The 14690-nt window shown below is 40.6% G+C and overlaps 1 long non-coding RNA gene across 3 annotated transcripts in view; it reads left to right on the top strand.

Moving 5' to 3' along the window:
• LOC129532033 (uncharacterized) overlaps positions 1 to 14690 on the top strand; it is an 85831-nt gene that overhangs the window by 17066 nt on the left and 54075 nt on the right. For all 3 annotated transcript variants that reach the window (XR_008677624.1, XR_008677625.1, XR_008677623.1), the window contains one exon: positions 8784 to 8946. This is a non-coding gene — a long non-coding RNA (uncharacterized lncRNA). The remainder of the gene's footprint in view (positions 1 to 8783; positions 8947 to 14690) is intronic.

A 14690-nucleotide genomic window follows, 5' to 3' on the forward strand; every position in this document is an offset into this window, starting at 1 on the left:
TTCCTTTCAGAAAGTAAGACCATGCATGTTTGAACACTCTGACCTTTAGAAATTGCATCTTTATATCAAACCCAAATCCTTCTTCCTGTGGCTATTACCTAAGTCATCCTGGTTCTTAAATTGACTTTTTTTTTTCTTTTTCTGAAGGCTCACAGCAAGTAGGTGACCAAGTTAAGCGCCATTTCTTACAGCAAATGAAAAATATCTGGAATTGATTCAAGTTCCTAGGCTCAAGATGACATTCATTCATTTATGCAAAATACATTTTTTTGAGTGACTAATAGTACCCACTGTCCACATCAGTGGGCAAAAGCCATGAGAAATAAGTCTGATCTCTCTTCCCTAGGAAAAAACCTTTAAATCTTTAAAGAAGACAGTTATCTTTTGACCACTGAGTCATCTCCAGGCTTACAGGCTTCATGTATCTAGTTCTTTCTGTCTGTGGTATGACCTCTTCTTTTACAGGAAGTCTCATTAGAATATAAGTACCAAAAAGCTATGGACTGCATTGTGTTCCTCTTTACATACACTGTGGCTAGCAAATTGTTAATGCTTAATACGTAGCTTTAAAAATAATATGAATACATCATGATTATTTCTGGAACTCTTCTAATCTGAGCTGAAATTTGAACTGAGTCTCTTTTAGCTAGAATTTACAAACTTACTTCCTGAATGAAATGGAATCAGTGAAATAGAAATCATTTTACATTGAAAGGGAAAAGATTGATCATAACGTGATGTTTTAAGGAAACAACAACAAAATTAGAACATAAATGGCCTAATCAGGTCAGAAGTAGGCATTACAAGAAAAAGTAAGCTTACAACTGCAGGCAAATCAGAGATTCTGGAACACATAAGTATTAGGCTGATTTTGCATTGCTATAAAGAAATACCTGAGCCTGGGTAATTTATAAGAAAAGAGGTTTAATTGGCCCACAGTTTTGCAGGCTTTACAAGAAGCATGGTGCTGGCATCTGCTCAGCTTCTAGGGAGGCCTCAGGAAGCTTACAATCGTGGCAGAAGGTGAAGGGGGAGCAGGCACATCATATGGCGAAAGCAGGAGCAAGAGAGAGAAGTGGGGGCGTGCCACGCACTTTCACATGACCAGGTCTCACGAGAACTCACTATTGTGAGGACAGCACCAAGGGGATGGTGCTAAACTATTCATAAGAAATTCACTCCCATGATCCAGTCACCTGCCACCGGGCCCCGCCTCCAATACTGGGGATTACAATTCAACATGAGATTTGGGTAGGAACCAATACACACACTATATCAATATCTAAAATAATCAATGAATCCAGGAGCTGGTTTTTTGAAAAGATCAACAAAATTGATAGACTGCTACCAAGACTAATAAAGAAGAAAAGAGAGAAGAATCAAATAGACGCAATAAAAAATGATAAAGGGGATATCACCACCGATCCCACAGAAATACAAACTACCATCAGAGAATACTATAAACACCTCTACGCAAATAAACTACAAAATCTGGAAGAAATGAATAAATTCCTCAACACATACACGCTCCCAAGACTAAACCAGGAAGAAGTTGAATCTCTCAATAGACCGATAACAGGCTCTGAAATTGAGGCCATAATTGAGGCCTACCAACCAAAAAAAGTCCAGGACCAGACGGATTCACAACCAAATTCTACTAGAGGTACAAGGAGGAGCTGGTACCATTCCTTCTGAAACTATTCTAATCAATAGAAAAAGAGGGAATCTTCCCTAACTCTTTTCATGAGGCCAGCATCATCCTGATACCAAAGCCAGGCAGAGACACAACCAAAAAGAATTTTAGACCAATATCCCTGATGAACATTGATGCAAAAATCCTCAATAAAATACTGGCAAACCGAATCCAGCAGCACATCAAAAAGCTTATGCACCATGATCAAGTGGGCTTCACCCCTGGGATGCAAGGCTGGTTCAACATACGAAAATCAATAAATGTAATCCAGCATATAAACAGAACCAACGACAAAAACCACATGATTATCTCAATAGATGCAGAAAAGGCCTTTGGCAAAATTCAACAGCCCTTCATGCTAAAAACTCTCAATAAATTAGGTATTGATGGGATATGTCTCAAAATAATATGAGCTATCTATGACAAACCCACAGCCAATATCATACTGAATGGGCAAAAACTGGAAGCATTCCCTTTGAAAACTGGCACAAGACAGGGATGCCCTCTCTCACCACTCCTATTCAACATAGTGTTGGAAGTTCTGGCCAGGGCAATCAGGCAGGAGAAAGAAATAAAGGGTATTCAATTAGGAAAAGAGGAAGTCAAATTGTCCCTGTTTGCAGATGACATGATTGTATATCTAGAAAATCCGATCGTCTCAGCCCAAAATCTCCTTAAGCTGATAAGCAACTTCAGCAAAGTCTCAGGATACAAAATCAATGTACAAAAATCACAAGCATTCTTATACACCAATAACAGACAAGCAGAGAGCCAAATCATGAGTGAACTCCCATTCATAATTGCTTCAAAGAGAATAAAATACCTAGGAATCCAACTTAAAAGGGATGTGAAGGACCTCTTCAAGGAGAACTACAAACCACTGCTCAAGGAAATAAAAGAGGATACAAACAAATGGAAGAACATTCCATGCTCATAGATAGGAAGAATCAATATCGTGAAAATGGCCATACTGCCCAAGGTCATTTACAGATTCAATGCCATCCCCATCAAGCTACCAATGACTTTCTTCACAGAATTGGAAAAAAAACTACTTTAAAGTTCATATGGAACCAAAAAAGAGCCCGTATTGCCAAGTCAGTCCTAAGCCAAAAGAACAAAGCTGGAGGCATCACACTACCTGACTTCAAACTATACTACAAGTCTACAGTAACCAAAACAGCATGGTACTGGTATCAAAACAGAGATATAGACCAATGGAACAGAACAGAGCCCTCAGAAATCATGCCACACATCTACAACTATCTGATCTTTGAGAAATCTGACAAAAACAAGCAATGGGGAAAGGATTCCCTGTTTAATAAATGATTCTGGGAAACCTGGCTAGCCATATATAGAAAGCTGAAACTGGATCCCTTCCTTACACCTTATACAAAAATTAATTCAAAATGGATTAAAGACTTACACGTTAGACCTAAAACCATAAAAACCCTAGAAGAAAAACTACTCAATACCATTCAGGACATAGGCTTGGGCAAGGACTTCACATCTAAAACACCAAAAGCAATGGCAACAAAAGCCAAAATTGACAAATGGGATCTCATTAAACTAAAGAGCTTCTGCACAGCAAAAGAAACTACCATCAGAGTGAACAGGCAAACTACAGAATGGGAGAAAATTTTTGCAACCTACTCATCTGACAAAGGGCTAATATCCAGAATCTACAATGAACTCAAACAAATTTACAAGAAAAAAACAACCGCATCAACAAGTGGGTGAAGGATATGAACAGACACTTCCCAAAAGAAGACATTTATGCAGCCAACAGACACATGGAAAAATGCTCATCATCACTGGCCATCAGAGAAATGCAAATCAAAATCACAATGAGATACCATCTCACACCTGTTAGAATGGCGATCATTAAAAAGTCAGGAAACAACAGGTGCTGGAGAGGATGTGGAGAAATAGGAACACTTTTACACTGTTGGTGGGACTGTAAACTAGTTCAACCATTGTGGAAGTCAGTGTGGCGGTTCCTCAGGGATCTAGAACTAGAAATACCATTTGACCCAGCCATTCCATTACTGGGTATGTACCCAAAGGACTATAAATCATGCTGCTATAGAGACACATGCACATGTATGTTTACTGAGGCACTATTCACAATAGCAAAGACTTGGAACCAAGCCAAATGTCCAACAATGATAGACTGGATGAAGAAAATGTGGCACATATACCCCATGTCATACTATGCAGCCATAAAAAATGATGAGTTTATGTCCTTTGTAGGGACATGAATGAAGCTGGAAACCATCATTCTCAGCAAACTATCGCAAGGACAAAAAAACCAAACACCGCACATTCTCACTCATAGGTGAGAACTGAACAATGAGAACACTTGGACACAGGAAGGGGAACATCACACACTGGGGTCTGTTTTGTGGTGGGGGGAGCAGAGCGGGGAGGGATAGCATTAGGAGATATACCTAATGTTAAATGACGAATCACTGGGTACAGCACACCAACATGGCACATGTATACATATGTAACTAACCTGCACGTTGTGTACATGTACCCTAAAACTAAAGTATATTAAAAAAAAAAGAATTAAGGATATCAGGAGCTTTAGGTTTGTTTATTCAAATGAAGAATTTCCCAGAAGGTGATTTGATTCTTATCAGCAGCGTAGCTTAAAGCTCTCACCAGTAGAACCCACCATTTTCCTATGGATATTTTTCAAATATGTATTTCGGTTTTTTTGTTTTTTTGTTTTTTTTGGAAACGGAGTCTCTCTCTGTCGCCCAGGCTGGAGTGCAGTGGCGTGATCTTGGCTTACTGCAAGCTCCGCCTCCCGGGTTCACACCATTCTCCTGCCTCAGCCTCCCAAGTACCCATTTAGGTTTTTACCTTTGAACTCCTAGTACTTTGTGCCAATGCCAATTAGTTGTGAATTTACTCTTGTACTATCCTCTGGCATCTCTTAAACTATCATTTCCTATTTTTGTGATATTTTACTTTTCTTGCATGTATTCTTTGTTTCTTTAAGCAGAGTAAAGTCATTTTTTGTAAGAAGTGCAATGTCTTTCACTTCTTTATGTATCTCATGAAGTCTGTAAGAATGCTGTTCTACTAATCAGACTGGGCAAACATGCTGTGACACATAGACTCACCGATACGTAATGGCTGAAATGTAACAGAAGTTTAGATCTTACTCACTTAACCAAGGCTGGCATTCTTGTTCCTGTTCATGAACAGCTTTTCGCCACGTGTAGACTCAGAGCCAGCTCCTCTCAATGTGTGGTTCTTCCTATCTTAGGATTTTGTTGTTTTCTGCACCGAGCTTGGAGAAGCTGGAAGAGCCTGAAGAGCCAACTGGTCCTTTTTTTTTTCTTTTTTTTGAGATGGAATCTTGCAATCTCAGCTCACTGCAACCTCCGCCTCCCGGGTTCAAATGATTCTCCTGCCTTAGCCTCCCAAGTAGCTGCGATTACAGGTGCCCGCCACCACACCTAGCTAATTTTTGTATTTTTAGTAGAGACGGGGTTTCACCATGTTGGCCAGGCTGGTCTTGAACTCCTGACCTCATGATCCACCTGCCTCAGCCTCCCAAAGTTCTGGGATTACAGGTGTGAGCCACTGTGCCTGACCCATGGTCCTATTCTTAAGACTTTGCTTACAAATGCAAACATTATTTCCAGTCAGTGTTATTGAAGAGATGAGTCATATGGCCACACTAGAGGCATAGGAGACTGGGGATGTGATATAGTCCTATCCTGGGCAACCATTTCCTAGACACAGATTTATACCCTGAAATACAAAACGGGATTTTGATGGACAGCTAGCTATCTCTGCTAAGCACAAAGTCGAGTTTAACAAATATTTGTTGATCTATTTATATTAGCGGTAAAGATCAAATTGCTTTTATTTCTCCTTGGAACAGTGCTATTAAATATCTCAGAAATTTTGGAAAACTCTGTAATGATGTGCAGTAGATTATGCATTTCTTCAACAATGATTTGAAAGATTGCTGATGTTTATCTAGGGAGATGTGAAGCAATTTAATATTATTAATTACTAACAAATGGATAAGATTTACAAGAATTGTCAAAGCTTAAAGCTCCAAATAATCATTTCTCACACAAGAAAATTTATTATGCCATTATGCTTATTTCTATCAGCATTCCTATAGTGTAATCACTGTTTGCTATTAAATTTTTATTGCACATTTAATTTATCTTTCCCTCTAGTGGGGAAACATACTAGAGAATTCATTTGACACTAGTATCATCTCCCCTTCTTTTTTTTCTCACCACTTCTGCACCCCCTGAAATAGATAGGAATATATTTGTATCTTGGTATTAATTATACAAGAGCTGAAGAGAACAATGCTTACTGCTGCCTGAAGGGAATTACCCAGCCTGAATTAGCTTTATGAAGAACCAAGTGGACTTCTGTTATAAATACCCACTTTCGGTGGTTGATAAAGAATTCTGGGAAAAAATCCATTTATAAGCTAAAGCTTGGTTTTCATCGATTAAAACAGAAAGCAATTTTGGTTTTCAAGTATTAAAGGCAGACTGCTTGTTAAAAGTTGGGGTCAGGGGGCTATTTAATTTATAAAGTGCTGTATTGAAAATGACGTTTTATGTTTCTGAAGGTATGCGTTTTATGTGCAAAGCTTAACAAACTTGTTCCCCATCCCACTCCCTACCCTAAGAGTTGAATCAGGAGGAAAACAGTGATATAGGATCTGAAAACGCGTTTGTTGTCACCAAGGCCTTTCTCTTAACAGGGCCAGATTCAATGGAAACACGATCAGCCCTGATACAGTGGAAGCCTTCTCTTGGTTTTCAGAAAGATTTCTAGCTCTTGGGCCTAATTCACTAAGACACAAGTCAGATTGTGTTATTGATTAATCTGAAGCTTTAGTCTCTCACAGGATTTGATAACACACCGCAACTGTTTTCTTCACACTGAACAACTACAAACGTTTTGTTTGTATTTTGGGTAAGAGGCTGAACTTGACAAAATATCAATGATCCCATTTCTAGTGCCTCAGTGAGGCTATATTTTTTCCTTTGACTTAACAGTGCGGCCTGAACATCTGGTCTGCTGAACTCAGGAGGGAGTGCATAGAAGTGTTACCTCTCCCGGGAAGAATCTGCGAATCCTTCAAAGAGTTGTCATTACAACTTCAATACACCCTTATTGTCTACTCTTCTAAGAGCACTTTTCCCCTCCATCCCACCCTATGTATTTAATCTACATGTTTGCCAATGACTATGTTTGTCTGTTTCCTTACAGACATTGACACGAATGCCCTGAAAGACAATGAAATTCATGCTCCAGAAGAAGTAGGATTTAGAGCTGACATTTACAGAGTTTCCACAGTGGATAGTAGATCAATCAGGGCTTTAGGTGTTGCTGAGTAATTTTTCCAACTTTCTGTTGCTACCTGGATGTAACAGCCAGATGAGGAAGAGTGACAGCCCCACCAAAATTGAGCTGCCCTCCTTACTCACCTTCTGACATTGCCATCCTGGAACCTCATGCATTACCCTCAGCCTTGGCACATTATCTGCCTGGCTTCTGCATTGGCCATGGCATAGGCCATGGCATACTCATGCAGCCATACGCTCTAAAGTCTCCTGTCAGCCTCGGAACCACCAGTGGGGCAAGCTCTCCCTTCCATTACTGATTGCTGTAGTATTCATAGAATGCCTGGGCTCCTGGCATCCCTGGCCTAAGGGACTATACCTTTCTCCACGACCCGGTGCTTAGTAGGTGCTCAATAAATGTTGTCTCCATGTTGTTTAGCACTTGGATTGATCTGTTCCAAAGGCGCCAGCCCCTTCCCTTGAACTGATTTCCAAGTTTCCTCCGCTGTGTGAGAATTAACAATAGCAATGCCATTTTTCTACCTTGGTGACTGTGTTTCCTACCTTGGTGACAGTGTTCCCAAAAACAAAGCAAAGGTCAACCTCACTCATACCTTTAACAGAGCGTAGGAACCCTGACCACAACAAAGCCTGACTGGCCCTGACTGCATCCCTCCCCAGCCCCTTATGGTTCCAACCTGCCAGCGCTTCCCCAACCCCTTCCCTATAGAAACTGGATTATAAAAACCTCAGTTTACAGGCAATCAGGATCTCAGCCAGATTCCTGGCTGGGAACCCTTGCAGGCTTATTCTTGTAAATACACCTATTTGGCCATTGAGTTGCCTTGTCTCTCATTTCCTTCCTTTAAAAATCTCCCTAACACTCTGAGATTTTTCAAGACAGACAGACAGACAGACACACACACACACACACACACACACACACACACACACACACCCCACATCAGTCTTAAAACTTCCCACTGGTTATAAGTAACTGCAGTGTATTCGGACTAGTTCAAAGTAAAGGCGATGATAGGGAAGGAGGTGATTGGTTTAAGAGGAGAACCAGCCACACAAAGGGGCAGGAAGTGGTGCATCCATAGCGGAGACTACTCTCTCCATCGTCCATGGGGCCTGGGAACTCCCTTCTCAGGCTTTCTCAACACATTTGTTTCTTTTCTTCTCTGAAGACCAACTCTCTCAAGCACACCCTCTCTGCTTCTCAATTAATGTAACTTGCAAGTAACTTTGGTTTGCGTAATACTGCCTGAAGCCTTGACTCTATACATGAATGTTTGGCTCAAATACACTTCATCAACTGTGTTCAGTTTTTATGTCCTTTTGTTCAAATGGTTAAATTCAGGCAATGCCGCAAATCTGTCACATGCCAACTGACAGTCTTCTGTATTGAGGACCAGTTAAAATTCATTGATATTATGAAACTAGTACTGTCATTTACTAGGAATAGGTGATTTACTTTATTATTTATTTATTTATTATTAAACTTAAATCATGAATGGTTCCATTAGTTTAAAATTTATAAAATAAAAATAATAAGCACAGAAAGCAGGAAAGATTTTTACCAATGTTTTCAAGTGGAAACAAAAAAAATAAAAGAATTTTTTTTCTGTTTTTCATGTTTCTGAACAATTTTCCTGGGTAAAATGTAATTTATATTCTGAATTTAAATTAGCTGTACAATTTGTATAATAGAAAATGTTTTTCTCTTCTTTTCTAAATAAATGTAGAATAAATATTTAAGGAATATTGATTGGAAAGGCCATTGAATGACAACTGTTCTCAGAGTGCCTGAATCTCTTATGCTGGCCACGGCTCCCTTGACCCTCAGAGCAAGTTCTGCCACCACATTATCTCCAAAAGCTGTGTTCAGGAATTTGTCCAGCTTCCCAGGTAAGGGCGTTTAACCTCGGCTGCACTGGACTGCTGGCTGCGTCTGTCCCCTGGTCAAGGGAAGCCTTGGATGGAAGAGCGGCTGTCACAAAGAGGGGCGGGACAGGCATCGGAAGCAGCATTTGTCTTTGCCTCTTTGTCTCTCTGCCAGGATGATAACTGGCAACCACGTAGCCACAGAGGACAAGAGACCCCTGCATCTGAGCAGAGGCTGATCCTTTACTAGGCTGTTTTGCTTTTTCATTTGATTTCCTCCCAGCAAGCCACCTCCCTGCAGTCATGTAATGCCATTCTGATTTGGTTTGGCAGCGTTAATGTAAGGAACATGTTTAATAGCTCAGGCATGGTTATTTGCATGAATTTTTTTTTTTTTTTTTCTGATAGCCGCTGTTCCTTTTTTACACTGGGGTCCTTGAGGCTGCCAAGGCCTTCCTTTAGCCTGGAGCCCAGATTTCTCCATGGAGCTGCTCTGTGTCTGCCGTTGCTCCTCACCCTGTATTGCGCACTTGGAGGTGTTCTAATTCAGGACAACTGTCTGCTGTCAGTGAGGAATTAATGCATGTGGCCCGACAGTGGAAGGCAGCAGCACCTCTAGGCAAGCTGTTGTCCTTGCTAACTCATTGTATGCCTGTGGGTCAGATTCCTTCAGTCCCCAGGGCAGTGATTCTCCAGGCGGGACTTGTCTCGGTATCTAAGTGATGGATTGCATTGTTTGAAAATTCGTGGCCGAAGCTGCTGTCAGATGTACTGAGAGCAACTGTCATTGTGGAGGGAGAGCGAGCAAAGGGCTCACCTTAGAAGCTGTACGCTTTCCTTTCCAGATTTTGTGTCACTTGCTATTAGCATCAACAGCCCAGGTCCATAGAACCTCTGCCTCTCTTGACTTCCCTGATTCTGTCCAAGGCTATCCAAGCAGCAGTTCATACATGCAGTCTTGCTGCCCTCTTTAATTTTCCCCTTTCCCACAGACTTAGTACCCACAGTCACCCTCAATTTCTTCTGTACAGCACTACTCTCTGTACAGCGTTCCCTTCCTTAGCTAGAGTCTTCATCCCACCCAGCAAGCACTGAAATCTAACAGTGGGGAGGCAGGAAGAGGACATTTTTATGCAAATAAGTAAATATCTACACTTCATTTACAGTGTGACTCTGAAATAAAGTCTTTTTACCTAAAGGAAGTGAGTCAAACTGTTTTCACAACTAGTCCTGCATTGATTTCTCTGATGATTTGCATGGGGGTTTCTCGGGGCACTGCTACTGGGTACAGAAGTTCTTATCACTTGTAATTCCTCAAAACATGAAGCATGCCGAGGAGAAATTCGGTATAGGAGAATAAAATAAAACAGACAACAAAGAGAGGATCATTAAAATGCAAATCCCAGCTGCTCTACAGGGTTCATTTTGTCTCATCTTCTCTGTGAAACCTTCATCTACTGCTCTAGCTCCATACACCGATAGGGTCCTCTTTAATGTCTACAGATCCTACAACTGTTCTGTGAAATACGTGACTAAAATTTGTACAGTGTTAGGTCAGTTTCTGGGTCTTTAAAAACTGCAAGCTTTTTCTCTAAATTGGGATGAAAACCAAACTCTAAAGTATTTAAAGAGGCTTATTCTGAGCCAGTATGAGTGACCATGACCCAAGAAAGAGTCTCAAGCCATCCTGAGAAAGTTGCCTAAGGTGGTCGGGTTACACTTTGGTTTTATATAATTTAGGGAGACAGAAATTGTAGGTAAAATCATAAATCAATATGCAGAAGCTATATATTGGTTCAGCCTGAAGAGGAGGGATATCTTGAAGGGGCGGATGTGAGGTCATTCAGTGGATTCAAAGATTTTCTGATTGGCAGTTGTTGCAAGAGTTAAGCTTTGTCTAAAGACTTGAAATCAGTAGAAATAAATATTTTAATTAAGATAAAAGAGGTTGTCAAGGCCAAGGTTCTTGTTCTGAAGCCTCCAGTTAGCAGCCTTCGGAGAGAATAGATGGTAAATGTCTCTTTTTAGAACTTAAATGTGTCAAACTCTCATTTAATTTCTCCTAGCTCTGGGAAAGGTCCGGAAAGGGAAATTCTGGCTGCATTAATGGAGATTCTCTACAGATCCAAATTTCCTCCTAAAAAGATCACTTTGAAGAGCGATTTCAAAATATGTCAAAGAATGTATTTTGGAGTAAAATATTTTGATTTCCTTTAGAGTCTGCTGTCTGTCACATGATGCTATGCTAAAGTCATGATGGAATTTGGTATTTTATTTCTACAAAGAGTCTATGTGGTCAGTCTTATGATCTCTGTTTTAATGCTAATGCCGGTCAGTTGTACCTAAACTCCAAACAGAGGGGCTATAATGAGGCGTGTCCAACCTCCCCTCGCTATCATGGCTGGAAATTTAGTTTTTTCAAGTTTCTCTTGGGTCCCCTTGGCCAAGGGTTCAGTCAGTCATTTGGGGGGCTTCAGATTTTATTTTTGGTTTATAGTGTGTCAGGGCCTTTGGGGTGAAGGCCGTGTCTTATCTGGAAAATGCCTAAAAATGGAGTAGATTGGGCCTTGAGCAGTTTTTCAGAGGTTCAGTTGCAAACTCTAAAGCAAGCATGAGAAAAAGCGCATTATTGGAGTAAGTATGATTGATGTTGTTATGAAGAGTATTATTGATTTATTTGCATCTCCAAATCATTCTAGAAAGAGAATTGAGACAGCTTATCTTATCTATCTTTCTATCTGCATGCATACAATGGGATAAATTGAGAAAATAAACGTGAGGAAATGGCAGCAACGGGAAAATGAAATCAGGAAAATAGGATAAATAGAGAGGTTTGATAACACATAATGAACACCGTAGGACACTATTCAACTGCTGGAGAGGAGCCCCAAATTTGGTTGTAAATTTACCAGCAGCCACAACAAAGGGGAAACACAATCTGTTGCAAAAATTACGGGGCCTGTAAAATGAAAACTCAGCTAAGGCCGGAAAACCTGTTCTTTCTGGTTCGGTGAGTCCAGTGACCCAAGACTCACAGACTCATGATTCCTGAGAAGAGGCACTGACTTGCTGCTGTGCACAATGTCATTGCCCACATTTTTAAAAAGAGTCAAGGTTCTCATAGCATCCCCCAAGGCAGGCTAGTGGCATGCACTTCAACAGACGTGGTTCAATGAGGCTCAAAACTGTACATCATGCAGTAGTATTTGTCTTGAACTGAGAGTGCAGAAGTGCTATGTTGTTTGTGTATCAGTGTTGCAGGACTTTCTCCTTAATTCAGCTAAAAACAAAGTCCTTGTCACCTGACCGTGAAGATTAGGCTTGAAGACACTTTGAAGGGTGAGAAGGGCAGGGTTTATTGGGTGAAAAGGAAAAAAAAGGGAAATAGGGATTCTCAGCAAAACGAGAGTCCTGATTGAATCCCACGGACCACCTCGGAATGGGAGGGGCCAGGCTCCTCCCCACTGCAAACAGCAGAAACTTCTGGAGGCTCCACCCCTGTGTGCACTCCTCTCAGTGTGCAGGCTGGTTGGAAGTTCTTCCAGGAAGCCCTTGTTACTTGGCTGTCTCATCAGTAAGCATTGGTAATCCATCCAGTGAAAGCAGTTTTGACAAACTGTCACGAAACTTACAGATGTGTACCTCAGAAGAAGATAATAAAATCTCTCTGAAAGAGGAAATCTGAATATGTAAATATATAGGTAGGAAAAATAGCTCATTTGAAATTGTAAATATAGTAAATATATAGGTAGGAAAAATAGCTCATTTGAAACAACTAAAAAGTGATTATAATATAAAGATTCATGACCACATCTTTCATACTAGCAAATGAGAAAAACAGGATCAAATTTTATCTGTAACTGCATATCTCAAATCTCAAAGGAAAGAATAGAGAGGAGAAAATGCTTGCAGGTGTCTGTGAATCCACATCTAGGAAATAAGGTTAGGAGTTGTATTTGTTTTGTGTTGATAATACGTTGGTAGTGGTAGTGCTGGGTGGCTATCCCACCTCTCAGAATGCAGGTGTGGTAAGGGCTGGGAAAGGGGCACAACATGGAGAATATGCATGAACCAGGGTGGGCTAAGGGAAATAGGGTATTTGCTAAAGAGAAGGGGGAATAAGCCTGATGACAGGAGAGAGGGAGAGAAGGAGAGTGGGGAAAAAGGAGGAAGAGAACAGACAGAAAGAACGAGAAAGTCATGGACAACTGAGAATAGAGAGAGAAAGCAGGGAAGAAAAAAGACATTTCTGAACCTTAAACAGTAATTACCACCTTGACTTAATGGTAGAAAGCAGTTGAGAATAAGAGGCTTCCTTTTCAGAGAACAGGAGTTGAAGAGAAATGAGAGGACTTTTTCCTTTCTCTTCTTAGTCAGTCTTCTTTCTGCCTTACAGGTTTTTTCTGTGCCCAGAAACAGTCCTCCAGAAGAAGAGCAGGAGACAAGAGTTAGTGTCCCAGAAAATGAAGCTGAGGCCCAGAAAAGATAGATGACCCATGGCCTTATAAGGTCTCATAAAGACTAGGTTTCCTTTCATGATTGGTGTGGCTCCACTGTAGGCTTTTACGTAGGTGAGCACTAGAATTAGATTTTTATTTCAGAAATATCCCTTTGGAAGTATTATGGAGGGTTGATCAGAGAAGGCAGTTGCCTTAATTCTGCCTCCAGATTGTTGGTGATGAGCCCTCTGATTTCTGGTGTTTCATGCTGCTCTAAAGTGGTTAGCACTCTCAGTCTGTCCACGATTTCTCCAAGATTGGTCTTATACAAGGTACAATGTTCACAGTGACAGACGTCAAAGAGCAACGTGCCAGGCTACTTTCTCTAATATACTTCCGACATCTCATTTTTATTGAGTTATTCTCTCCTTGAAGACTTTCACTCCTCATTCCCTGTAGGAGATGGCTAACTCGTTGGCCTGCTCTCCATGGCCTTCTCCCTCTGGTGTCTTCTGTACTTGAAGAATTTCCCATCTATCTTTCTCTGACTCTCCTCTCTGTTCAAATTAATCTACTTATTTCCTAAACAGGCTTGTTTTATCATTGTTCTTTTCTCTTCTTGAAAGGGGCTCTCCACTCCTCTTTTCTGAGCCAAACACTACCTAAACTTTAAGGTCCACATAAAATGTTTCATGTCTAAGGAGGCAAAACATATTAAGGTCTGGTCCCTGGGTTCAATCTCATGCTTGCTGCTTGCCAGCTAGTAGTACAATGTCACAACCAGAATATTGACCCTGATGTAGTCAAAATACAGAATATTTTCATCATTGCAAGGATCCCTTCTGTTACCATTTTATAGCCATATCTATTTCCCTCCCACCCTAACTCTATCCTGGGATCTCTGGCAAGCACTAATCTGTTCTTCATGTCTATAATTTTGTGGTTCCAAGAATGTCATATAAATGAAAGTATACAGTATGTAACATTGTGGGGTTAGCTCTTTTCACTCAGCATAAGCTTCTGGAGATTCATCTAGATTGTTATTATGTCAGGAGTTCATTCATTCCTTTTTATTGCCAAATATGTATTGCATGGTATGGATGCACCACAGTTTGCTTAACCTTTGACCCATTAAAAGACATTTGTTTCCAGTTTAGCTGTTAAAAATAAACTACTGTGAACATTTGTGTACAGGTTTTCACATGAACCTATGTCTTCATATCTTTGAGATAAGTACTACCCAAGCGTATAACTGCTGGGTTGTTTAGTAGCCTGCTTTGTTGTTGTTGTTGTTGTTTAGAAACTACCAAACTCATTTCCACAGTAGCT

This window comes from Gorilla gorilla, chromosome 11, assembly GCF_029281585.2.
Source record: "Gorilla gorilla gorilla isolate KB3781 chromosome 11, NHGRI_mGorGor1-v2.1_pri, whole genome shotgun sequence".
Classification (NCBI taxonomy): Eukaryota; Metazoa; Chordata; class Mammalia; order Primates; family Hominidae; genus Gorilla; species Gorilla gorilla.